The 27,810-nt window shown below is 41.8% G+C and overlaps 1 pseudogene across 1 annotated transcript; it reads right to left on the bottom strand.

The window, feature by feature from the left end:
* Positions 1–11,061: 11,061 nt before the first annotated feature.
* On the bottom strand, positions 11,062–12,150 carry LOC110286032 (annotated as a pseudogene). The gene has a single exon (XR_002377103.1). The product of XR_002377103.1 is annotated as a nuclear inhibitor of protein phosphatase 1 pseudogene (transcript).
* Between the last annotated feature and the right edge of the window lie 15,660 nt (positions 12,151–27,810).

Here is a 27,810-nt window from a genome sequence, read left to right as displayed (position 1 = left end):
GAAAATTATCCTGTGTTGTCTGAGTGTCTGGGCCCAGGGAACTTTGAATCTTTGAAAAACTGAGAGCACAGACTCCCCATCTTGTCAAAAACAATCGCTTTTGACACCCAAGGGTGTCCTCCCTATTTCCTGTCTCTGTATTCACTCCTTACATCTAACTGTGTGCCTCTGTACTCAAAATGGGTAATCAGCCCTAGGTGGAATGTGACTGAGCTCTGCAAAGTGAATAAAGTCATAAAGCAACAGGCACAAACTCAGTCATTTTACAGATGATTAGGGATACTAAGAGCCCTCCAGTCCTGATAGCATAGGTGGATTCATTTGTGCTGATCAAACACTACTTCTGATCTGTCATGAGATGGACCCTGCTCCGTCGTGACTGCTGGAATGGCTGGATTTCTTTGTCCAGATATGCTGCATATAGTCCCATTGGGAAGACATCTGGACTCTGGAGAAGCATCCAATGAACTGTTTCTGTCTCAGATAGTTCACATAAGCTACAAATACATGGAAGGAACTTCAGTTGCAACTAAGGGAGGGTAAGGCCATCCTGAGATTAGCTGTCAATAAAAGCAACCCCTCCCCCAGGCTCCAGCCTGTGGGGGTGGGAGGGCGAGCAGGGGCCAGCAGGAAGGAAGCACCCAGAGCAGTGGGGCAGATATGACAGAGTGGAGCTTCTTCTGGAGATCCCTTCAAAGCAAAGGGTCCTTCCCTCCTCTCCTTCCTTTCTCAGCCTCCCAGTCAGCAGCACGTGGAAGAAGCATGAGAAGCCAGTGCACATGTAACTACATGGCATGACCGGTGTTAGGGAAAGGAGAATGCAGCCCAGAGCATCATGACAGGTGACAGATGTCCCAGGCTTGGGTGCAGCATCTGATTGCCTCTGGGACTCATCCTCCAGGTCGGTTTATTCAGCGTGGGCGAACACCCTGCCCAGTCCCCCACCCCGTCTCTGGCACCTTGTCCTCCCTTTGTATCGTTACTTCTTTCTCCTAGCCTTCTCCTTTCCTACATGACACCCTTCCTTAGCTGTCCTTTCTCACCTTTCTTTTTGTGCTTCCTTCCTCTCTCCTCTGACTCTCCCTCTTTGGGTTCTGGTCACACCATCCCTGTGCCAGCTGCAGGCACTGGTATGAAGAGCCATGCCCATCTTCCCGTTAAGGCCTTCAGATTTAGATGCCACTGTGCTGTGGCCCTTTCACACACAATGCTAGACAGCTCTCTTATGTTATCTTCAATCTTCACCATACACTCATTGGTTGAGCACCGCTGGATATAATTTAGTGGCTTGCCTATTGTCTGTCCTCAAAGGAGACTCTGCTTATACAGGTCACTGACGACACCTGCTTACTCTTTGAGTTAGGTTTCCCTCCTCACTTTCTTATCCTATACTTTCTCATTATCTGAAACGCCTCCTCAAACCTCAAATTCCAACAGTCCAGTACATCATTTTAAGTCCTCAACTGGAGGAGGTAGCATCTCATCACTTTTGTGAAGAGGGAATAAGACTGAAAGGCCCGAAATTGATCAAGGAGGAGCATTTTTGGTGGAACAGGAAATAATATGGTCTAACTTGGCTGAAACATGAAGGAAGGCTAACAAATTAGAGAATGTTCCATCATAGTCCCAGAAAGAAACACTGTTCAGAAACCTATATTAAATCCTAAATACGTGTATAGTTCGGATTATTCGAACCATCATGTTTTACAGCCACAGAGAAGTGCTAACACTGTCTAGCCCAAAAGGTTTTAAAATAACAGATCCATGACTGTAAGGTTCGGGTACTTGAACACCAAGGTGATTGAACATGGCCATTGAAGTCTACTCATATTCAGATACCTTCTCTGATAAATGCTGTGCCATGTGACCTTGAACTCACATACCATTTCATCTTCAACATATCAGGGAAAATAATATCATCTACTCCAGTGGCTTTTGTGGAAGTTAGTATATATAAAAACTCTATAGTCAGTTTTGACAACATAGACAGCCACAGAGCAAGGAGCTTAAACAGCAAATATTTCTTCCTAACTTTTAAAGTTCAGAGTTCTATGAGAATATTCTTCTTTTCAGCTGTGCAAACAGACAACTCCATGCATCCTGGCAGTGGAAAGAGGGTGGATGAGATAGGATTCAATAGATATGGGTGCATATCATCATGCTTCCTTCCCATGCTAGAAGATACCAGAGCTGGAATGAGTCTCTCAAGCTTTTAAAGCCCTCATTGGGAATTTTTGATATGATATGGGCAGTTCTAGTGCATCCTATGCATTTGATGCCATCAGTGGGGACATGGCACAACACTAGTTTGCTGTTTAAAGAAGGTCTCAGTCAGGCTTGGTGATATGCACACTTTTAATTCCAGCACTTCGAAGGGAGAGAGAGGCAGGTGGGTTGCTGTGAGTTCAAGAAAAGCCTGGTCTACACGGTAAGTTACAGTGCATCTAGAGCTATGTAGTGAGACCTTGTCTCAATGTACCCCCTGCCCCTGAACCTCAAAAAAGGAAAAGAGAAAGAAAATCTTAGTTGTCTTTCTAGTTTCAATTCCTGTCTATTTCCTGACTACAATGGCATGCTATGAAATTCCAGGAGGACAAGGGCTATATTATCCTGTCAGTTCTTAAAAAGATGCATTTTTTTCCTTTATCTTAAAAATTCAGTAATTGTTCCACTTTTCTGTCTTACTTCAAGCCAAGTTTATAATTCAATACTTGATCTCTAAAATCTACCTTATAGTCCTGCCCTTTACTCACTCGCCTCTTCTAGGAAGTGGGAAGGAAACAGAAAGTTCTAGGTCAAATCCTCATTTCATTAGAGAGGAGTCTGAGACACAAAATGATAGTGGGATGTGGGCTCAGTGGGCAAAACTGCTTCCCCGACAGACAGGATGAACCCAGCTCAATCCCTGGTGGAAGGAGAGAATTCCCACGAGTAGTCCTCTAACAGGTTTGAGTGTGTATATACACACACACACAGACAGACAGACAGACAGACAGACAGAGAGAGAGAGAGAGAGAGAGAGAGGTATAAAACAATCAATGGGAAGATCTTGCATCCTGTAAGCACACATCTATGCTTCATCACCTTATCTTTGAAACATACCTGGTAATGAGCCACATCCCCCAACCCCCCATTTCTCCCTATCACTACAAACCCGCTGGACACTTTTGAATGAAAACGGACGATCTCTGACTCCTCCTTCTCTTTATGCATGCACATCTACTTCAGTTTGTCTCCCTCAGCTGTTACCCTTTTGATATGAACTAGACCTTCAAGACCTCTCTTCACTTTACAGTCCTATTAGTTCAATGGTAATGGCTTTGCTTTCTCCCGCCTCCATCTCTTCCACAGTGAGCCTAACAGAACCATTTTAATGCAACCCAACTTTAGATACTAACAATAAAATAGTAACATTTGACATATGAACTAAAATTCAGCATGAATTTATAACCTTCAATCAAATATGCATTTATGATTGTTAAACTATTCCAGTCCTGAGATATATTAGTAACTAGAGTTGTAATCTTGGACATTTTTAACTTCCATGAACTGAAGTATCTTTAGATGGTGACTGGTGATATTAAAATATATATTAATATATTAACATACAAATAATCCTAGGATTATTTGAGAATTAAAAATGAATATAAAGTGCTTGAAATAATAGTTGCACTACTCCAGTAGTATTTATTGTGGTCTTTTTACAAATTTGAAGTCTTCAGATGAGTAATCTTATATCAAGCTTATGACATAGATATCATCACTGTTATTGGATGAGAAAACTCAGACTGGAGGAATTATAAAACTTGCCCAAGGTCATCTAGCTAAGAGGAGGCTGAGCGAGGCTTTAAAACCAGGCAAACCTGTATCCTACAGTCTGATTCTTGTAAAGAACTGATAGGTGGCAGTTCTTTATTTATTATCACTAGTAATACTTGGCAGAGAAGGAAAGTTCTCCAGCTATCTCAGCTTTCTCTCTGAAATCAGGTCTCAACACCACTCCATGGAGAGGTGACTATTTCACAGCTAAGTGTACTCAGTACGACTGTCTCTGCTTTTCAAAGAGGGGCATGAAGGATGGTAGCCCTGTGCTGTCTGGACTCTCTCACTTCCCTGATCCCCCACTTCCATTCTGCCTCCCACGGTATCCTCTGTTCTGTGGTTATGCCTGGCACTTCCTTGAGAGCCAGGGCACTGTCCATGTTTAACTCTGTTCTTCGACTCCAGAAGATAATTTAGGAATGGTGTCCACCCCCACCCCCACCCCTCCCNCACCCCCCCCTGCCTCCCAATAGCTTCCCAGAAGACTACTCTTTTGGTCTTTGAAATTTTTTCATTTCTTTACTTTAGGGTATGTTGTGCACTGAGGTCATCAAATGTTCCCACTTGTCTGTCTTTTGTCCTTTAATGATGCTAAGAAGGAAACAAAGTATCCTATTGCTGGGTTTAAAGTCCTTTTCAGATGTTCCATGAATTCTTCTTTGGCCTTCTATCTCTGCATTGTATATGGCTTTCTGTGCCTTCCCTACTCTCTTGCTTTCTGTGGTGTGTGTGTGTGTGTGTGTGTGTGTGTGTGTGTGTGTGTGTGTGTTTCTGCTGAGCATCTGGTCATTTATATCTTGACATCTGGCCTTTTTGATTAATAGCAAAAATTGACCTTGGCCTTCTAATAATGAGATTTTTATAGATCCTAGAATCATAAAATGTTAAAGCCGGAAGGACTTTTGTAGATAACAGAGGCTCACACATTCTTTTTATAGTGAGGAACTAAGACCCAGAGAAGCCACATGGAATGCTACATGACCTACAGCAAGAAGAAGCCTGAGGCAACCCCAAGGCTCAGCCTTCATTTCTTCCTTATGAACTGGGTTAGGACACTTGAAAATACTAATACGTAGAATTTACCAGTATCTTCTCCCAAATGGTTAAGTTCTCATATTAGTGGGGTTTTTTTTTAAAAACATATTTCCAGAGGCTAGGAGTGGCAAGAATGAAAAGAAAATCACAGTTAAGTGTACTCAGTACGACTGTCTCTGCTTTTCAAAGAAGGGCATGAAGGATGGTAGCCCTGTGTTGTCTGGATTCTCTCACTTCCTTGATCCCCCACTTCCATTCTGCCTCCCACGCAGATAAGAGGTAAGAGTTATAAAGAACTGGGTCTGTATCTTTCGATGATCATCTTTCCTTCCCAGTGGTACTTCCTTCATTGTCTACTACACAGTACAATCTCATAGTGATGATGGCCGTCATGGTGAGTTATGGCAGGGTCTCATATTTCTATGTTCTCAGGCCTTTTCTGCTGTTTTGTTTCTTATAATCCTGGTTATTTCCAAGTTTCAAGGTTTTCAGAATGGTGAGTCTTGATTGAAGCTCTTTATGAGACGTGGGGTGGGGACTTAGTAACTGCCATCTATGCTCACAGATAACTTAAAATGACATCAGATGGAAATCTCTACTCTCCGCTGCATGCACAGGTGCAGATCAGTACTCTGAAACCCTTCGAAATCTGAGGAAGTGTATTTCTAAATTTTACCAGTTATTGTACAAAAGATGCAGTGTTTCATCAAATAGCTTGGAAAATATCAAATAAAACAAAATTACATGGTTTAGGGTTGATTTGCCTTGCTTCTGGAAGAATTCTCAGTGTCTTGATACTGGTATGAGCCCTGCAGTTTTGTAAGTGGGAAGGACATAACTGTTGGGGTAGGTACACTGTGTGAAGCTATGTCTCTGTATATTCAGTTCAGAGCTAATGGCCCATCAGTCACGTGAACACATTTGATCTTACATCAATATCTATTCAATGTGTTTCCAACACGTTTGTTGTAATATAGAACCAACTTGGGAAGTGTCATTCTTTGGATTTTGATTAGACAAATCACATATACTCACTTTGTTCTAAAACTGTCTGTTCTAGATGATAAGATACTTGGCCCAAGGATTTTTTTTCCCTCTTCTGTACAATGAATGAGACTGTGTCTCTTCTCCTCAGCTATCATTTCAGAATGTAGATGCTATTATTTCTTGGCTTGGAATTTCTCCATCAGAGAAGTCATAGGTTATTTAAGATTGGCCTCACGCATGAGCTACACAGCTATCAATCACTTTAGCTCAGTGCAGACTGTTTTTTTAAAGTTAATTAACTACAACAGTGACAACCAGCTCTTGAATGTGTCCTGTGGACCACATGTTGCACTAATAGCTTTATGTGTAACTCTCCACCTAATTATCACCATAATCTTATAAAGTATTAGTAGCGTGTCTGCTTTACACAGAGGGAAATGAGGAGAACTTAAGTAACTTAGCCCAGGAAGTTGAGCCAGGGCTGGAACTTTTGTTTAACTCCCACCTGTACTTCCTTTGCCCTATAGGTTTATTTTTAAAGCAATGCCCAAAGCTAGTGGGCTCCTGATCCAGCCCTCAGCACTTGGCATGACACCTGGCCTTTGGAGAGAGATTCAAGCAACTTGACTAAACCATACAGTCAGAAAATGGTGAAAATGATGGACCCACATTTTGGAACTACCTCTATCATTCATTTTTCTACTTAATAATTTAGTTTTTATTTTATTAAACCAGCCTAATCCCTAACTACATTCTAGATATTTGTCCTTGTGCCCGAAGATAAGAGTAATCTCACCCCTTATCAAAGAAGCGTCTCTTTGTAGCAGACAGAGCTTTACAGAAACCGCAATCAACCAAAATGCAGAGTTGGAAAGCCCCTTACCAAAGAATACATCTGCAAAACAACTCCTGCACCTAAGGATCAGGGAACATTTCAGAAGAGGGAAAGAAAGATGGTAAGACCCACAGGGTTGGGGTGAAGCAGAACTGGGAGCCTTGTGTCTTGGACACCCTGGGTGCAGATAAATTTAGGCATGGTTCTGGTGTTCCTGAAGTTGATTGGAAGCATCAGAAGCTCATTAGAAAAGCATAGCCCTCATAGGGGATTTTGTAGGAAAACTTGGCCCCCTCCTCAGGGCCCGTGGATCAGTAGTGGAGGTTGCCCTCCAAGAGACAACAACCCAGATCCCCACAGGTCACAGGGTTGTGGGGAGCTGGATGCTGCCTGGCCAACTTTGACAATTCTTTTTTTTTTTTATCTGACCTTGGTCTTTCCAGAAGTCAGGTTCAGCAGTTGTCCAACATTCCTCATGTGGGTTCCCCCCCAAAAAACTTTATTATGTTGGGTTCAACTGTCATTGCTTAGATTTCCCCTCCACACACAAGAAACCTGGGGCATCTCAGTACCCTGGCTCTAAGGTTAGAACAAAGCTGGGTCCCCAGTAAGAAAGTTAGCTGTTTGGTTGAGTGGAGATAGTGTGAGTTTAACCCCATAGAGTGCACTTCCTGGTCTGTCTTGGACAGAACTCCTGGTATATGAAAGGAATGTCTGTCCCAATTTTAATAAAAATGGTATGCACATGGAGAGAATGAGTCAGAATGGCTTATATGAGTTTGAAAATGATGGACTCTGAAACCCTGTAGGACCCACAGGGCATGGGTTTTTGATGCCTTGGGATCCCAATCTTACAGCCAATGAGAATATAACCGAGTAGAAAGGCAATAGCCAGGGAAATGCAGTGACCCTGAGTGTTTCCAGGGGAAATATTTTGTAATTTGTAGCCATAAAAAGGCAGTCAGTGGTGAATGAATAATTCTAGGGGAGATGGAGAAGACGGATTCGGAGAGCTCAGTACAATAACGAGAAGAAAATTCGATGATAAAGCTACGAACTCTATACCTATGCAGGAGCTAAAGAAACAACTGCACAGACGATTCTGCATGAACACCTGTGGGCTATAAAAGACTATAAATGACCCTAAGAATTATGTGTTGTGGACTACTACCTCGAAACAGGCAAAATAACAGATCGCCTTTCCCTAATGCCAGAAATGATGCTGAAGAAGTGAAACTGATAAATATTATTGATATGCCCAAACTTTATGCCATCCTCTTCCAGCCTATTGAACTCGGTCTGAAGCAAGGTGCCTCCTTGGAGTAGGGAACTGTGACCTGACTGTCACACATGGAATCCTCGGGACCCAAGGGCTTCAAATGAGCAAGGATGGATGATGAACAGGCACAGGTTCCCGTTTGGATGATTATTCCCAAATTGTACACAGCTGAAAAATATTAGATGAATAAAGAAAGATGGGAGTGCAAGTTGGGGGAGGGCTCTGAATTAGAAGGAGAAATGAATGTGTTTTATACGTTGTTTAAACCAAATTGTACAATTGATGTTCTTTGAGAAATTAGATGAAAACACAGATATCTCCCCTACCTCTGTTTCTCTGTTTCTTAGCACTCTGTGTTTGTCAGTTATTTCTCCAGACATGTTGGGGTAGGGCCTCATCTAATGTACAATCTGGCTTTCTGGGGTAATGTTTATTTTTCACATTTAGACACACGGCCTTGTATCAGTTGCTGTGAGTGCAGTGGCCTTCTGGTTATTCTTGTTTCAGAGCCTTTAGTTTTATGGGGAAAATTCAATCTCCATTTTAGTCTATAAATATCAAATATTTAAGAGCTAGATTTCAAAAAAAAAAAAAAACCAAAAATGCAGCAACAAAGTGAGCTTAAGGTTCAACCCTCTTGTTGCTGTAACTGTGTCTGCACAGAGCAAACTAAGCTCAAGACATTGGCTCCCTTCTTACCTCAGGCAAGGACTTTAGAAATTCAGATCTCTGTCATAACCCTTTATCAGATGTACAAAATCCAAAACTAGTGGAAACATAATTCACTTCTCCCCTTTCTCCCCAACCCCCGCCCCCCAAACTCACTATACAAATAGAAAGTGGTGTATACATAACCAGGCAGCAAGCATGTTGCTGGCCCCAGACACCAAGAACATGTGAATTCCAAATAGCAATGGTAGATTCAAAACTACTTCTTTTCCTTTTTCATCACCCCAAACATAACAGACAGTTAGGTTTGTTTACTTCAAAGCACTTCACTGAGCCTTGCATACATGACTGGGAAAGTAAAGGTTACTGCAGACGTCGCAAGTCTCCTAAAGAATGTTTCTTCAATAATAACTGCTGGCTCTTACATCCTACTTCCTGTGTTCAAATTCTCTAAGCAGTTTACCCTGGTGGCTGGTTTCTTCCCAAGGACTTCCCCAAGAGCAGAGTACAATCATGTTGTGTGAGGGACTCTGTCAGAAGCAATCTTCAAGAGAGAGATAAGCATGCCGGATGTTTACGCGGGAGTGGTCTGCGCATCCACAGTTGGAAAGGAAAGCGAAGATACTATTATGCCTGTTTTATGGAACACACAACTGAAACAGATGTTACAGGGCTTGAACAAAGTTTCACAAGTGGTGGAACTGAAATTTGAGCACAGGGCTATCGGGTGCTACCATAGCGCCCAAAGCTGGTATTGGTATATCACAGTCTACTTAATAACTACCCTGTCATAGTTACTGGGTTCCCTTTACATTGATACTTTAGAGAGAGTGGAATCACAATGGTCTCTCTGTATCTCTCCCTTATTCTTGAAAAACAGCTGCACAATTCCACTGAATTTTCCCTTGAGTCTATGTGTGGTGACAGTTGTGTAAAAAAGGCCCCACTCAGGACGTTCAGCATCTGTCATCCTTGGGAATACATTTCAGAACTTGTGAATTATATACTGCTTGTTTTCAGGATGGAGTTATTTGTCTTACATATTAGCTCCCGATGGTGACTTTTTCAGGAGAGATATACCAAGCCTTCTCTGGCTTGGCATGTTTGATTATTCTACAACTTCATTAGTTTTTCTAAATGTAAGCACCAAAAATGTATATTTATATATGTTATGCAATCATTGCAAAAATATGAAATATTGCAAGTCTTAAAATACCTCAAATTTATCATTTCTACAACCGAATGATTGTCATTGTCTCCCACTACCACTGTCAGAAAACTCTATCAATCTCTGCTAAATGGCACCAACATCCACTCAAGTTAACAAGAAAAAAAAAATCATCATTCTAGATTATGTTCCTACCCTACACATCTAACTCCTCAATGATTTATTCAACTTTTCCCTCCAACAAATACATCCCGAGCCACTCACTGCTTCCCACCATCACTGACTCTCACCACGCCATCATCATCCCACCATCTCTGGACCACAAGAAGGCTTCCNTTTTTTTTTTTTTTGACAAAAGTTACATTTAATTTACAATGTAATAAAGGTTACAGGTAAAAAGCTACACTCAAAGCAGTATTACACAAATGTACAAATCTGTACAAAGCTCGTACAATGGTTCCTACCTTGTCTCCTGTTAGCCAGGTCTATTCTGGAGATCTGAAGAACTCTCCATGGGGGGTGAGGGGGGTCAGGGGAGGGGAGCCTCCAAACTAAAATTGAGCGTGTTCTCCTAACACACACCTGGTCCTTGCAGTACAGTCTTCCTGTTCACCAGGAACTGCCTCTGGGCACACACCAACAGTGAGGCCACAGGGAGGAGGCTGCACTGGAACTAAATGAGTTTTCAGTGTGGACAAGAAACATAAGTAAAGTCCAACAATACTGTACAAACAAACCCATTAGCCTGTCCTGTGACACTAGCTACAGATGAGGGGAACTCAAAATGGCCTCATGCCACCAGACAGGACACAGAGTGACCTATTAGACCTCAAAACCACAGGCACAAGAGGACATTCCTTTACCATGGTTTAAATGAAGAGTGTCAACCAACCTGGTATCCATGCAACGGCTGTTATCTGGGTCTCCCAAGGGAAGGGAATATTAACTAATGAGGCTCCACCCTCTCATTGCTCCAGATGCCTCCCATGAGCGACTTCACATAAAACAGTCCTAATAGGTGGCACAGGGACAGCGCCAGGACAGTCTGCTCAGAAGGGCCTGGGAAGCCTCTCTCTACACTTCAAGCTGTCTGACTCAGTCCTTACTGGTACTTTAGCCCCACCCCTGGTCTCAGTATTACATGGTTGGGACCTCAGGAGACTTTCTGAAAGACGATACTGCACACATGGAAAGTTTTCTCCTTAGTTCAGTAGCTCCCCTTGTCACCCCTCCACCCGCCTCCCCACCCTCTCCATAACCAAAATATCAAATCAGTAAGGAAGGTGTGGGCTTCTTGCCCGGCCAAGCCTCCTTCGCGTATTTCTTCTTGGGTTCGTTCACAGCCTCAGGGTTATAGACTGCGGGGTTTGGTGTGGGATTTATGGCCACTGCTGATGGCACAACAGGAGTCAAGTCCACATCAGGGGCGAGGTTCGGGTATGGCATGGGCAAGCCACCAATGAGCGCTGTCCCATGAATGCCATGCGGCTGGGAGCCTGTTTCACTGTGTGTGGGGGGCAGGCCCCCATATAGTCCTCCACTGAAGGCAAAGTTCTGCCTGCGCCTGCTCCCCGACTCCTCCAGGCCCAGAGAGCCAGAGCCCTCCATCCGCTTCTTCTTGACTGGAACCACTGCAGTCTGCACCATGTTCCGGAATCGACCAACAGACGGATCCACGTCCTCTGGGTTGATGATCTCATCATCCTCACTGAAGGTCACCCTCGAGTTCTTCCTCTTCCTCTTTGGTCTCTGGATGTCCAGGTTCCCCTCCTCAATAGTGAGGGTTGAAATCCGCTTGTTGTGGGCAGTGTTGAACTCTGTCAGGTTATCCAGCTCGGTCTCCTCTTCGGGAAGTCCCAACAAGCCCTTGAGTTCATCATCCTCTCCGCCCATCTTCTCATCTCCTTTTACAGCCGATGGCAATGTTTGAGGCTTCTCTCGCAGAGTGTATGCCCTCGTGGATGTGCCAAATGAGACCGTAGAATCGATGGGGATTTGTTGAGGCTTGTGAGGTTCCAGCCGAATGTGACCCAAGAAAGTGCCATGTGTGCTGTTGAGGTCTAGCAAGAAAACTGTCTTCAGGTGCTTGTGGTACACCAGTGCTGCGTGGACTCGAGAGCGCGACTGGTGGTCGATAGTGAAGTCACACAGATCGGGGTTCCTCCCAAATAAGTAGTACTTTTTCTCATCAATAATCGGCTTCTCAATTAGCTCGTCTCCTTTCACCACATCCAGATGTAAGCCAGGTGGTGGTTTACCTGCCCAAGTCCGGCAGTCCTCCTCTACCACTCTTGCCTCCTTGAGGGATTTTGTACCAAAAGTGAAATGGTGTTTAAAACATGCCTGTTGTATCATGTTCCATTCCCTGTTAAACCATGCTGTTGCTTTCACTTGTACATAGGAACTGTGTACACATGAAAAGGGGCGGGCTGGGCCTTTTCTCCCCAGCACACTTGATGCTTGGCCGAATTGTCACAGGTTGCTTCCCTGTTCCTCACCACCTTATCTAGAACAGCTCATCCAATCTTATCTTGCAGCCTGCTTGGTTTTCTGTGTGGTATCTGGCACCCACTGAAGTGATCTGGTACATTTTCTGTCTGTCTTGTGAGAAAGAGAGTCCATGAGAGCAGGGATTTGTGTGTGTGTCGTTGCCTGAGTGTAGCCCCTGGTGTCAGCCAATGTTTTAGGAGTGGGACATAACTGCTTGTGGCAGTTTTCTGTGTGCCCTTCTTTAAAAAATTATAAATCAATCATATTATACTTGTCCTGCCTCTTAGAAATTTTCTCATTTTAAATTAATTATAGTTATAAAAATAGTGCACAGCATGCTCACATAACCCTTCAACCAGCTTTCCCCAAATATTGATAACTGATAAACAATTTTTTTTTTTTGGGTTATACAGACAGGGTTTCTTTGTGTAGCCCTGGCTGTTCTGGAACTCACTCTGTAGACCAGGCTGGACTCGAACTCATAAATCCGCCTGCCTCTGACTCCCAAGTGCTCGATAGGATTAAAGGCTGCGCCATCACTGTCCAGTGATAAACAATTTTTTATACCAGAAAATATCAATCCAACACTTTTTATTATTAAGTATTCTACAGCTCTCATAAGAAAATTTCCAACCTTTCTACTAATTTATCTTTTAGATCGTAGAACACAAAGATTTTATATTTAACTCAATTGTCATTTTTTTCTTCAAACCTGGGAAAGTTCCTTACATTTTTGTTCCTTCGTGATCTTGAATTTTCTATTAAAATTCCCCACAATCTGGATTACTCTGACATTTTCTCTGGAATAAACAAAAAATTAAAAATTGGGGATAAGAATAGCATTGATAAGCCGGGCGTGGTGGCGCACGCCTTTAATCCCAGCACTTGGGAGGCAGAGGCAGGCGGATTTCTGAGTTCGAGGCCAGCCTGGTCTACAAAGTGAGTTCCAGGACAGCCAGGGCTACACAGAGAAACCCTGTCTCGAAAAAAAAAAAAAAAAAAAAAAGAATAGCATTGATGTGATATTGCTTGGCCTGACTTTCATATTGAAAACTTTCATTGTAGTGTGTTGTAGATACAAACTAGAGTATATTGTATTTTTAAACACCATTTTAACATACATATACATTTATTCATACACAGCTGAATATATGTTTATCTACCTATATCCTCCACTCTTACTAAGGGACTTTGTAGCCAGGAAGCTCTGGATTTTACTGATAACTTTCTCTGTCTTTTCCTTTTAAATTCCTGAGATGATATTTGAATCCTATGTTATCCTGCTGTCTTAGGGTTTCTGTTCCTGCACAAACATCATGACCAAGAGGCAAGTTGTGGAGGAAAGGGTTTATTTGCCTTACACTTCCATGCTGCTGTTCATCACCAAGGAAGTCAGGACTGGAACTCAACCAGGTCAGGAAGCAGAAGCTGATGCAGAGGCCATGGAGAGATGTTACTGGCTTGCTTCCCCTGGCTTGGTTATCTTGCTTGCTTATAGAACCCAAGACTACTAGCCCAGGGATGGCACCACCCACAATTGGGCCCTCCCCCCTTGATCACTAATTGAGAAAATTCCTTATAGCTGGATATCATGGGGGTATTTTCTCAACTGGAGCTCCTTACTTTGTGATAACTCCAGCCTGTGTCAAGTTGCCACACAAAACCAGCCAGTACAATTGACCCCTTGTCAACTTGACACACAAACACATCACTATTGAGCCTCAATCCTTACTTTCTTATTCATTCCCAAGATCTAAATAACTTTAAAAGTCCCAGTCTTTGCAAATTCTTACATATTAAAATTTCAATCCCTTTAAAATATCCAATCTCTTTTAAAGTCTAAAGTATTTTTACAATTAAAAGTCTCTTAACTGTGGGTTCCAGTAAAATACTTTCCTCCTTCAACAGGAAAAAATATCAGGGCACAGTCACACTCAAAAGCAAAATCAAACTCCAACCGTCCAATGTCTGGGATCCACTCATGATCTTCTGGACTCCTCCAAGGGCTTGGGTCACTTCTCTAGCTCTGCCCTTTGTAGCACACACCTTATCTTCTAGGCTCCAGCTGCCTGTACTCCACTGCTGCTGCTGTTCTTGGTGGTCATCCCATGGTACTGGCATCTCCAAACCACTGCAACTAGGCTTCACCAATAGCCTCTATTAGGTTCTCTTCATGGTGCCCAGCCTCAATTCCTTTGCGTGACCCCTTTAGTCCTGGGCCATCAATTGCAACTGAAGCTGCACCTTCACCAATGGCCTTTCACAGCCTCTCACAGTGCTGAGCCTCAGCTGCTCTTCGTGACTGCTTCATGCCTTCAAAACCAGTACCACCTGGGTGACTCTTACACATTACCAAGTCCTGCTGCAGCACAAGGTACAACCTTGGCTATCTCTGGAACACAGCCTCTGTGCTCTTAGAAAACACTTCCCAGAAGATGTCACCTCAATGATGTTGGTCTCTTCTTAATCACTACTAATTTCTTAGCTGCAGCTAACCAACATCGATAGTCCCAGTAATGCAAAGTTTTCGATTTAGTAGTTCTGCTATCTTGTTAATCACAACTGATTCTACAGACCCAGCTAACCAGAACCACAGAATCTTCACAATCAAAATAGCATTGGCCTTTTTTTTAATTTTAATTTTTATTTTTTTTATTTATTTTTTTTATTAGGTAATTTCCTCAATTACATTTCCAATGCTATCCAAAAAGTCCCCAATACACTCCCCACCCCCAGTCCCCCNCCCNCCCACCCCCACCCCTTGGCCCTGGCATTCCCCTGTACTGGGGCATATAAAGTTGGCAANTCCAATGGGCCTCTCTTTCCAGTGATGGCCTACTAGGCCATCTTTTGATACAAATGCAGCTAGAGACAAGAGCTCTGGGGTACTGGTTAGTTCATAATAATGNTCCACCTATGGGGTTNCAGTTCCCTTTAGCTCCTTGGGTANTTTCTNTAGCTCCTCCATTGGGGGCCCTGTNATCCATCCAATAGCTGACTGTGAGCATCCACTTCTGTGTTTGCTAGGCCCCGGCTTTGTCTCACAAGAGACAGCTATATCTGGGTCCTTTCAGCAAAATCTTGCTAGTGTAGCATTGGTCTTTATAAGAGTCTTTAATATCCCTCTGAAATTTCACAAGCCAGGACTCCATCTTCTGCACAATTCTCAACATTAGCTTCCAACCTCCTACACAATTTCCCACAGAGCTCTTAACACTGAATGGATCTTCTAGCCTAAAGTTCCAAAGTCCTTCCACAGTCCTCCCCAAAACATGGTCAGGTTGCCACAGGAATACCCCACTATGCTGGTACCAATTTGTCTTAGTCAGGGTTTCTCTTCCTGCACAAACATGACCAAGAAGCAAGTTGGGGAGGAAAGGGTTTATTCAGCTTACACTTCCACACTGCTGTTCATCACTAAAGGAATTCAGGACTGGAACTCAAGCAGGTTAGGAAGCAGGAACTGATGCAGAGGCCATGGAGTAATGTTACTTCTTGGTTTGCTTCCCTTGGCTTGCTCAGCTTGCTTGCTTATAGAACCTAAGACTGCCAGCCCAGGGATGGAACCACCCACAATAGGCCCTTCCCCCTTGATCACTAATTGAGAAAATGCCTTACAGCTGGATCTCATGGAGGCATTTTCTCAACTGGAGCTCCTTACTCTGTGATAAGTCCAGCCTGTGTCAAGTTGACACACACAACCAGCCAGTACAATTGATTGTCTACATTTGCTGTGGGTGAACACAGACACACAGACACACAGACACACAGACACACAGACACACAGACACACACAGACACACACAGACATACACACAGACACACACACACACACACACACACACACTCACCAATCATGAAAAAAAAATCCATAAACACACCTAACAAAGACATCAAACATCCAATTACTTTACATTTTTGAAAGTTGACAGAAATGTCTGGAATGGTAGTTTTTCTGGCTATAGTTGGGCTCATTCACATGTCTGAGAACTGATGAGCCATTGGCGGTTTAGGGTGCCCTTAGATGGAAGGAAGAGCCCCTTGATGCCACATCAAAGGGAAGTCAAGTGGAAGGCACCACATCACTTCCTTGCATCCTATTAGATGAGGAACATCACATGGTCACCTCAGGCTCAACAAATAAGGAAATTAACCCATTTCTCTGGAGAGAGGAAATGGAAACTCACATGGCAAAGGGTGTGGACACAGGCAGGGGTGAAGATTCAAGGTCTTTTATACAAGCATTCCTCCTAACGCATGGTTCTTTCTCCACTAACAGTTTTAGTAAGGTATAATTCACAAATGATACAATTCACTTATTTAAAGAGTATAGGTCATTGGTTCTAACTATATTCACAAGGTTGTACAACAAATACCACAGTCATTTTTAGAATAGTATCGTCATCATATAAAGAAGCCCTGTTCCCGTTAATCACTCCTCTTAGTGTCTAAGTTCCAATGTATGGGTTTTGGAGGGAATACATACACTCATATCATATTTGCTTGTTGAATAACTTACATCACCGTTCTCTCCTCTGCATTTTGCCTGTAATGAATACTATTTTGGAGTAGCACTCTGTGCTGATATTGAGGGTATCTTAGAGAAATTATTTTTCAAGTATTGAATGTAATGCAAATTAATCATTTATATTCCTTATCTTGCATAGTTATTTCATCAGATGAGTATTCTTTTGAAACTATTTTCAGAGCAATGAGGGTCTTCTGATCTGCGTGGATTATTCTTGGTAGAAAAGACATTGCAGTTGCTTGCAATTTCATAAAGAAAATTTCTTTATGGCTTCTCACTTTGAGATTCTGTTAGAGAGAATGTGAGAAGAATCTCATATTTAAGGTTCACATAGTTTTGGTGGTTTGAAGGTTTTCTTTCTTATGTTCCCAGCTGCCCTTGCGTTTTTATTATAGAGAGTCACTGTTTCATACTCTAACTCTAAATCTAAGTTTGATTTAACTATTTGCCAAAATAACCACAGTGAAAAGTCACCCAAGTTCTCACTTAGCTTTGCTTTTTTGAGACAGAATCTCATTGTGTGGATCAGGTTGACTTGAGATCCTCTTTCCTCAGCCTCCAAAATGGTGAGATTACATCTGTACACTATTGTATCCTTCTCTCTCTCTCTCTCTCTCTCTCTCTCTCTCTCTCTCTCTCTCTCACACACACACACACACACACACACACACACACACACGTGTGTGTGTGTGTCTATGCGCAGTAACTTAGTTCTTTGCTAACCATGGAGACTCAGACTTTCCCTTCCTTTTGCATTTTATTGACAGGTACAATAGTCTCAGTCTGCTTCATGGATATAGCACTGAATGCTTTGTATACTGGAAAGCCCCTTCATCCTAGGTAAACCAATTGGTCATCTTAGGAGTCTTTTAGACAAAAGGGACCTGCTATTTGCAGAACACTGGAATTACAGCAGAGAGCAAAGCAGGCACTGGCACAGTCTTCATGTCATCTAGATAAGCAGAGCATCTCTACAGCCTGGGTAAGTGAGCAGCCAGGAGTAGGTTTGCAGCCAGAGTTGGATGGCTAAGAGCAAAGACATGTGATAGGTTATGTAAGAAAAAAAGACTTGTGATGGCACTTTTGGCAAATAATCTGAAACAATTTGACTCTTTCCTGGTTCTGAGTCTAAGAAAAAAATTTCCTAAGGTCCCTTCCCCTCGGTCTGTAAACTGTCTCCCTGATCAGACTAAGACTTGAAGCAGTTTGCTGCCTAGGAAAGTAGCACAAGAGCCACATAGAAGATAAGCAGACAGAGTTTGCATAATGTGTGCACACTAAAGTCTGCCTGGCTGGCCTGCCTTCCTTCTCTTCTATCCCTCCTTCCTTCTTAAACTGTTCTGCACTACCCTGGGCAACAGCAATGTGACAAGGATGCATTGCTCCAATTAGGGACCAATAGAGTAATGGAACTACCAGGGTACAAGATGAATGATGGGGATAATGTATAGATGATACCAAAGCAGAGTATGTGAGGAGCAATATGATGGATGGAAATTTTAAAATCTTGTTGTTTTCATATTAGTTGTAAAAATGTGCATGTGTGCAATTAGTTGCTTAAAAGAAAGGCAAACATGGAAGCAATATACATATTTCTCAGTAGCGGAATAAGCTATGATACATCTAACTGAGCATGGTGGTGCATGGCCATAACTTCAGTATTTGGGAGGCAGGAAGATGGAAGCATGTTCAAGGCCAGCCTGGTCTGCATAATGAGTGTCAGCCTAGCCAGGGCTACATAGCAAGATCCTGTCTCAACCAAACAAAACAGTTATGGTATATCCACATTATTGCAACATTGTTATAAGAAAAAGTTGTTAAACAACATTCATAATATAGTATATTTTTAAAAATCTATGTGAATGCATTGAGTAAACACAGTATATAATTTATACCATGTATGTATATATGCTGTATATAGCATATATTATGGTGAAGGGGAGAAAGAAAGACAGGGAGACTAAATAATTAAATATAAAGATTTTAAATATGTTTTAAAAGCTCTGAGATCTACATGAACCCAGGAAGGCAGGGAATTTATTGTGAGGAGAAAAACTTTTTTTTTTTTCTGAGCATCTGACCCATGCTGGTGTCTCTGGTCATCTGTCTGACCCGTGTGACTTGGGCACTTGTTCCCGTGTCCTCTCTGAAAGGGAATAGACAGACATACAGGTCATTCTAACAGCTGAAAGATACTGTCCCTCAGCTGGCTTCCAAGACTTCCAAGACTGGCTAAAAATATTGTCCTGGCATCTAGAACTTCAGTGGTAGCAGCAAAAGCAGCGACACCCAACTCCAAAGGCTGTGACAGGCACGGCCACAGTGTGATTGTATGCATAGTAGAGTTCTGGGCGTACACTGGAAGAAGCCATGCAGAATGAGGCCATTGAGGAGCCTTCCAGAGGAAGCATACCGGGAAGTAGGGGTTGCCCAGTGGGACTTTTGGGGGTGAAACTATGCCATGCTTTTGTGCTTGCTACCTGGGCTATGTAGCAGGTAGACTGGTATAGTCAGAGAAAAAGGGGCGAAACAAGGAGGATTATTGAAGACTTTAAACAGAGCTTCCACCGAAAATGCAGTTCCGGTAACTGTTGACCTGCCCTGTGGTCCCAAAGTCTTGTGTTTGTGCCAATCTCAATGGCTCCTGTCAGCCTGTCTCCTTCATTGACTGAACTGGGTAGAGATCAGAGTTCCTGGTATGCTCAGACGTTTCTATTGTCTTCTAGAACACTGTCCCTCACAGCGTTTATTCCAGTGTGTGCTTCGTACGTTTTGTTGAATTTAGTGATGAACTTGGGCTCTTCATTGCAGGAAGGAAAGAAAGAAGCAACGAGATACGTCCAGGGGATAAGAACTGGGGATTATCCCTAAAGGATTTGCACACACTGTATTTCTGATTCTTGACTCAGGACCACCTACAGAAATATGGTATTTGGGATGATAGCTGTGCATGAACTGTTATCAAACAGTGACCATGCACGTGAATCCAGAACTAGAGGGAGAGGCAATTAAGACAAAAACAGAACAAAACAAAACACACCATTGATACACTCAGTTTTCAAAGGGAGCAAGCCCTAAGTCACTAGGTTGAAATGAATTCCTGAAATTACTTAAAAAAAAAATACAGAATGGGGATCTGAAGATGTAGAAAATACGTTTGCTGGCAACAAATATCACACATTTTGTAAATTAGACATTAGAAGAAAGTCTGTACTGTTCACACGCACAGAGGAAGAAATCACTGAAGGTTGGAGGGCTTCAAATGATGAGGAAAGAATTCTACAGACAGCAGACACAGGAAAGCATGCAGCATCTCCACCAACTTCATATCAAGATCAGGCAGAAGATAAAATGGCACCTTAAACAGGGAACTTTATTCTAACACAAGGCATCTCTGACTAAGACACTTTCAAACAAGGCACGTGAGTGGCAAGAAAGAGGGTTACCAAATTCATCATAAACTCTGGTGGAATCGTCCTCTAAGGAGACCTAGAAGGTTTCCCAGGAGAAGCTGTGACCACATTGGACTTTAACTGATACCAGCCTTTGATTACAGCACACTAGGCAATCCAATCCCAGACTAAGATTTTGTGAAACCCAAGGTAGAGTTTACTTAAGGGTCGGGGGGACTGTCTTTGAAACAGAAAGTTTATAATGCTAAAAGTATGCTTTTATCAGTAAACAAGTGCAGAGGGCAATCTGACTCAACATTTTTAAGGAAGGATCTGGGAAGGCAGATTAACTGTTTTTTCAGATATCACCTCTCTCTATGGCGTAACACAGCTGCTCCTCGGTCAAGTCGTGTGAACCCACACAAGCATACCACAGGAGCCCGTACAGTCAAGGGTTAGACAAAATGATCTCTTTTGTACCTTAAAGATAGTGAGTGTATCCTACTCTGGTCAGAAAAAGATCAAGCAAACAGATGTTCAAGTGGAGCTGGACTACCAAGTGGTTTCTGGTCCTTGTGGTAAATCAAAATGTTTTGAAGAGTCCAAAATACCATTGTTACGGTAAAATTTATAATACATCCATTACACATTCATATATTTATAACTGAACAATTTTGGTAACGATATTTTTTAAAGCCAGAAGACCATTGTTTTATACTTTTGTAATTCTGTTTTATTACTGAACTATACACAGGGTTTGCAGTCTTTTTGTATCATTATTGGGGTCCTGTGGTTAAAGAATACACACTGCTTCTGCAGAGGGCCCAAGTCGGGTGGTTTCAACTGCCTGTAATTCCAACTGCAAAGGATCTGACATCTTCCGGGGGCCTCCACAGGCATCTGTACTTATGTGCACATATCCACCCAGGCTGACATGCATGCACAGAGTTAAAACAAATAAATCAGACTTGATGTGCCAGAGCAGGGGGATACCCAGGCAGGGTCTCCATGCTCTCAGGGGAGGAGTGGGAGGGGAGGGATTGTAGGAAGACAGCAGTGGTCAGGATGGAAAGTGAATTAAAAAAAAAAAAAGAAAAGAAAAGACATTAGTATGTGACTAACATATATAATCTGCCAAGTTTTATTTTTGTTTGTGTGAGTCAGGGGAAGGTCTTTAGGATCTCCTAGTACCTTAGACTTCTTAGCTGCCTGTTACTGTACAGGCCTACTGACTCCTGTGGTCTAGTTTATCCTTGAGAGCAATCTCGATACTCTACTTCTGGAAATTGACAAAAAAAAATATATAGCTCTTTAGTTTTATTCCATTCTTACATATATTTTTGAAAAATTTGTTCAATAAAACTAGAAAAGATGCCGAACAGTGGGGGGGACATGCCTTTAATTCCAGCACTTGGGAAGCAGAGGCAGGCGGATTTCTGAGTTCAAGACCAGTCTGGTCTACAAAGTAAGTTCCAGGACAGCCAGAGCTATACAGAGAAACCCTGTCTTGAAAAACCAAAAAACAAAACAAATAAAAAACCAAAAAGATAGAAAAGAGATGGAAAAAATTATAGTCTAGAAAATAAAAGATGACCTGTATTTTCTTTTATTTATGAATTCTTATTCTTTAATCATTGCTTTATGTACATATATGTATATATACATGATTATGAATATATAAATGTATAAATAGAACATACTGGACGTATTTGGTGTTAAAGCTAACTTCTTGAGATTGGATAACATATTAGGGTGCTCATTCCTATAAATAAAAAAAAACCTAATTCTCCCTTTAATAAAACAAAAAACAAACAAATAAATAAGTAAGTAAACATATGGACATTATTCTTTGATGATATACTAAAACTCAACCATTATTAGTTTAAAATATTTATTTTTATTTAGTGTGTGTGTGTATGTATGTTCCTGAATATGTACACATGGCATACACATAGTAACATGCATGTGCACAAATGTCACTGCATCCATGGGAGAAGTTTCTTTCCTTCTGTCCTGTGTGTCCTGGGGATTGAACACAACCTCCTAAATCAGACTTAGCAGCAATCACCTTTACCTGCTGAGCCATCTCACCAACCCAGTATTAATTGGTTTGCTAGAAGTTGATTACAGTGGGATACTGAACCCCGATTAACTAACTAGTCACATGCTGTAAGAGCAAGTGATTTCTCTTGCATTTTGACTGTCCCCAGTCCCTGATATTAGGAGATGCTTGAGTGTAGTTGTGAAACCGATATCAGGTTAAAAGTTCTGCTTGGTAATGTGTGATTTTGTTCTTTTTTTGGTTGTGTTTTGCTTTTTTGAGACACCTATGTTGCTCAGGCTGTCCTAGAGTTTATGACTCACTTAGCTTAGCCTACAGAATACTGGGATCACTGTGGCACACCACCATGTCTGGCTTTTCAACTTTATTTCTTTGAAATGACAGGCTCACATCATTACTTTTAGAGAAAATGTCTGCCAAGTCCTGCACTACATATCATCTGTCGTTCCTTCAAGTACTCCATAGAAAAAGCAACAAGGGAGTCCAGTTCAGCCTCCCGCTTGCATTTCCCCAAGGAATCTTTAGACTTGCAACTAGACAGCAGTCATTCATGTGTACTTCTCTCTCGCCACTCAGGCATTAAAGAGGCATGTTATCAATGGCCAAGACTTGATTACATTAGTAATCTTACTGGCCCAGCAAGGAAACTTAGGTAAATTGACTTTAAAAAGAGTCAAGAGCTTGGCACGAAGAATTTAAGGATGGCTGTTGCTAAGGCTTCATTGGCTCTGCCCATCACTGATGTGTAATGTAAAGAACTAATTCTATGGTGGCCAAAGCAAATGGCTTCTTAGTATTATTATGAAAATAGTTTTTACCTTGAAGCCCCTCCAAGAGTGTCTCAAAAACCCCAAGGACTATGGGCTACTCTTCAATGGCTGCACCAAAAGCAGACACTATTGTGGATGCCAAGAAGTGCATGATGGTCGGAGCCTGATAGCATGAGAGACAAGTACAGAAGTGGATGCTCGCAGTCAACCATTGGACTGAGCACAGGGTCCCCAATGGAGGAGTTAGAGAAAGGACTGAAGGAGCTGAAGGGGTTTGCAATCCAATAGGAAGAATAACAATATCAGCCAACCAGACCTCCGCCCCCAGAGCTCCCAGGGACTAAACCACCAACCAAGGAGTACACATGGAGGGACCCATGCCTCTAGCCACATATGTAGAAGAGGATGGGAAGAAGAGCCCCCTTGTTCCTGGGAAGGCTGGATGACCCATTGTAGGGGAATGCAAGGACAGTGAGGTGGGAGTGGGTGGGTGGGTGGGTGGGGGAACACACTCATGGAAGCAGGGGGAGGAGGGATAGGATAGGGAGTTCCTGGGGGCGGGGAACTGGGAAAGGGGATAACATTTGAAATGTAGATAAAAAAATCCAATAAAAAGAACTGAAAAAAAGAAATAAGATGTGAAGTCTTTCATGAAAACTTACATATCTACTTCTTTTAAAATATGACTCTTCCATAGCTGAAATATTTTTTTTGCAAACAAGAAAGATTAATTCAAGAAGAGTATCTATAATTATTCAGGATTGAAGGCGCTACCTATAAGAGAAGGAATAATTAGGATCTTTCTTTGGAAAGCTGGAGAGTTGTTTAAAAGTCGTGATTTCCCTGGATTGGTACTTATTGAGCATCTGTAGAGTTCTGATGTGTTATGTAAGGAGATATATGTCTGGCTTTCTGCTCTGATAAGCACTGGTGTGCAACTAGCAAGCCAGAATATGTAACTGTAATGAGAGAGATGAGAATTTAAGATCTAAATATAGATTAAAAAAAAAAAAAACCCAACCCAATATCAGAATTTGCCACAAGGCAATAGGAGACACAAAGTGGTGCAGACATTTAGGGCTCTGTAGTCTTTGTTCTAGACCTGCAGCCCTGATCCTGGGACCTTAACCCAACCTTGGACTCTACCAGCTACAACTGAGACCCAGAGTTTCATAGGGTCTTCTTCCTGGTTGGTAAGACAAGATAGCCATATTGGCTAGTTTTCATTAATGGGACACAAAACAGAGTCACTGAAGAGAAGACTTCAGTTGTGGAATTGTCTCCATCACGTTGACCCATGCTCATGTGTGGGGCATCTTCTTAGTTAACGACTGATATCATGGATGGTGCCACTCCTGGCCTTGAGTCCTGAGTTGGATAAGAAAGGAAGCTGAGGAAGTTATAGAAGCAATCCGGTAAGCAGCGTTTCCCCATGATCTCTGCTTCAGTTCCTGCTTTGAGTTTCTGTCTTAGCCTTCCTTGATGATGCACTGTAAACCACCAGTCAAATAAACACAGTCTTCCCCCACAATGCTTTTGGTTGATGTTTTACCATAGCAATAGAAAGTCAAGGACTACAGTAGCTTGGAACAATTTTTTTTTTTTGCTTGTATTTCTTCCCCCTAAGCTTTCCCTGATGCCTGGCCTTTAGGCAGCTTGCAGGACTGTTTCAGAAGTTGCTTTGGGGAATATTTTTTGCCTTTTTTAAAAAAGCCGAAATATTTACTGAGATCCTTCTGCCGTATGGCACGTGTGGGAAAGGAAGTTGAAGGAGGTGGAGATGGTATAGGAATGAAGTTAGGGGTGGAGAAAGGACTGATGCTAGGGCAGGAGAGCCTTAGGGAGGTGATCGGAGCCCCAAGCGGCTGGATGTGGGGCATAGAGGGAAGAGATCATGCCTTAGATGAAACTAACACATATGGAGTGGACACCACCCACCAGGCATCCTGTAAGAGAGCCCTGATGAGGAATTTCTACCAGCTACAACTGAGACCCAGAGCTTCATAGGGTCTTCTTCCTGGTTGGTAAGACAAGATAGCCATATTGGCTAGTTTTCATTAATGGGACACAAAACAGAGTCACTGAAGAGAAGACCTCAGTTGTGGAATTGTCTCCATCACGTTGACCCGTGCTCATGTGTGGTAGCCCAGAGTACCTTCTTGAACTGTTTTGAAAAAAATAAATCTGTTAAGTTACATCCTATAAATGCCTTTACATTATGATTAGCTATAAAGATCTATTTTCTTTGTGTATGTCATGATGCCTAGATGCTGTCTTCAACCTCTTAGGTTCATGAAAACTTGATGAGTGTTTGAAGTTAGAGGAAAAGAACCTGTGGTTCTCCAGGGTAAAGCTGAAGGTCTCTCAGAGCCAGGTTCAGAAGGCTACAGAACTTAATGTTTTTCATGCCAAACACAAAGAAGAGCAAATAAAATAAGCAAAATAAAGCCCTGGCGATGGATAGGCAGGTACTTTCCTGTGTGGCATGCTTTGCAAAGGTCTAAATCAGGATAGGACTTGCAGTTCCTATTAAGGTTTGAGTTACACATTTGACTTATTTGTGAATATGATGGTCAAATACACAGCTTCTTGGGATTTCTCTGGCTTGGAAATGGGACCTTCCTGATGGAGAGAGAAGAAAAGCGCTGAGCAAACAGAGTAAGGGCATAAATAACAACCAAGACTGGAAAGCACAACAGAGGTGGATTCCCAGTGTACGTGTGACTCCTACTCCAGTCCCCGCTCCCCACCCCCACCCCATAGCAGGTTACAGGAATGTCTATCACTCCAGCTATGGAGTGTGGAGGTCATCTCTCTGTGATGGTTGACTCATTAGCTCCGTTAGTAGATTGTGTGAGACAATTCCTGGCATAACTTGAGGAACAAAGGTCTTTTTCCAAGAAACTAGGATTTGTAATCTTCTTAGACATTGGGCAATGAGAGGACCTTCCAAAGTCTATTTGCACATGTGTCTAGCTGGATAGAAAAGGAATTTTTTCCAAGAAGACTTGAGGTTCAAAGATGAAGGGTTGTAGTCCAAAGAATTGGAGTGTTTTTAAAAATAAAATTAGTGGTATCCGAGAGAAATAGCCACTTGGCAACTGTATAAACTGATCCATGAGCTGGAAAAGAAGATATTTTAGTATATGTGATGAGGTCATTTCTTGAAAGTATGAAGGCTCTTTAAGAATAAATGAAGGACAGTAGAAACAGACAAAATGTGTCTACATTTTTCAGAAAAATAAAGAGAAACGATCAATAAGTCAATGGAAATATTCCCAACCCCACTACTGAATAAGATGCCCACTGGGAAGGGGGGGATGACATGCTATTTTATATCACCAAACTGGGAAAAATAGCTTTAAAGGATCTTATGTTGGCTTAGAGACAGAGCACTGGGAGTTTTCACAAGGTGTTAGAAAGGGAGCAAGTTAGAAAGTAGTTTGCGTAGAAAAGAACATTGTGGAAAAGATTGTGCCGTCTTTGAAAACAATCTAACAGACAGAAGGGGCTTCAAACATATTTCTTAATTTTCAGGATTAACCCTTAACTAAAAAAATCATTACTTAAATCAATCAGAATGTTTTTGACAAATTATAATTTGATCTTAATCTTATTATGTGAGTATATATTGTTATATTTTATGAAGCAGATCCCACGCAGTTTTCCAAAGTTTCTTTTAAGACTAATTATACACTCTAAGTGGATGATTACAAATGCATAGCAGCAAGTTGTAAAAGAAAACCTAAAGTCCAACTGAAGTAAACTGTGTAACTAAGCTAATGTGCATTTATACAAGCACAGACACTACAGAGGTGGAAATTGCAAAACAACAGCATTTGCACATAATGTGGACGAATCACAAAAGCAATATGGGGTGTTGAAAGCAAGACAAAGAATGATATTTTTCGTGCGGTATTCAACAAAGAAAGTAAGCAACATATAGTTTAAGCATACCAAGTCCTGTGATAAAAATATAAACAGTACAATGGAATAATTAGCAAGACATACAGGACCTTGGGCACCACTGAGCAATGGGGCGATTGACTGTAAAAAAGCATTAGGGAACCTCTAAAGTATTAGGAATGTTATATTTTGAAAAGTATATTAGTTTAATTTTAATGATTATTTTTCTAATATTTTATATCATATACTCATATAACATATTATGACTACATTATAATCTATCAAAATCACCTGGTAGATAAATTAATATTTTTTTAAACTAAGGGATTATCCTGAAAATTAGAGGTATGTTTCCATCTTCCCTTGTGTCCACTAGATTATTGATGATGATGGTACAATATTTTGTACCTTTTGTGTGCTGTGGCCTCGTGATTCTGTATCTCCTTCTGTCAAGAACAGGAATGTATTTCCTGTCCCTTAGATTCGGGATCAACTCTAGACTTGCTTAGACTACTGAGATGTGGCACTTAGAAACAATACTTTCCTAAGGCTTCTGTTCATATTCTCCAGGAATCCTGAGACCACCTTATGATCATAGATCATGTTAGCAAAGCCTAACCATTCCGTTAAACCCCTTACCCACCACTCTGCTGCATATGGCTACATGAGTTAAACTAAAGAGTACCAGAGAAAGAACCAGCAAGGCTCTGAAATCATGACTTATGATAAATCATAAGCAACTAAAGCCCACTCTGAAAAGTGCCCAGTGCCAGACACATTGTGGAGAATCAGCACTGGACAGAGGCATTATAGTCTAGAAAGACCAATGCTAATTACAGTAGCTACATGGAATTAATATAGGATACT

The sequence above is a fragment of the Mus caroli genome, chromosome 19 (assembly GCF_900094665.2).
Source record: "Mus caroli chromosome 19, CAROLI_EIJ_v1.1, whole genome shotgun sequence".
NCBI classification, from domain to species: domain Eukaryota; kingdom Metazoa; phylum Chordata; class Mammalia; order Rodentia; family Muridae; genus Mus; species Mus caroli.
The sequence above is the reverse complement of the archived record's forward strand: the minus strand, read 5'-3'. Positions and strand labels throughout refer to the sequence as shown.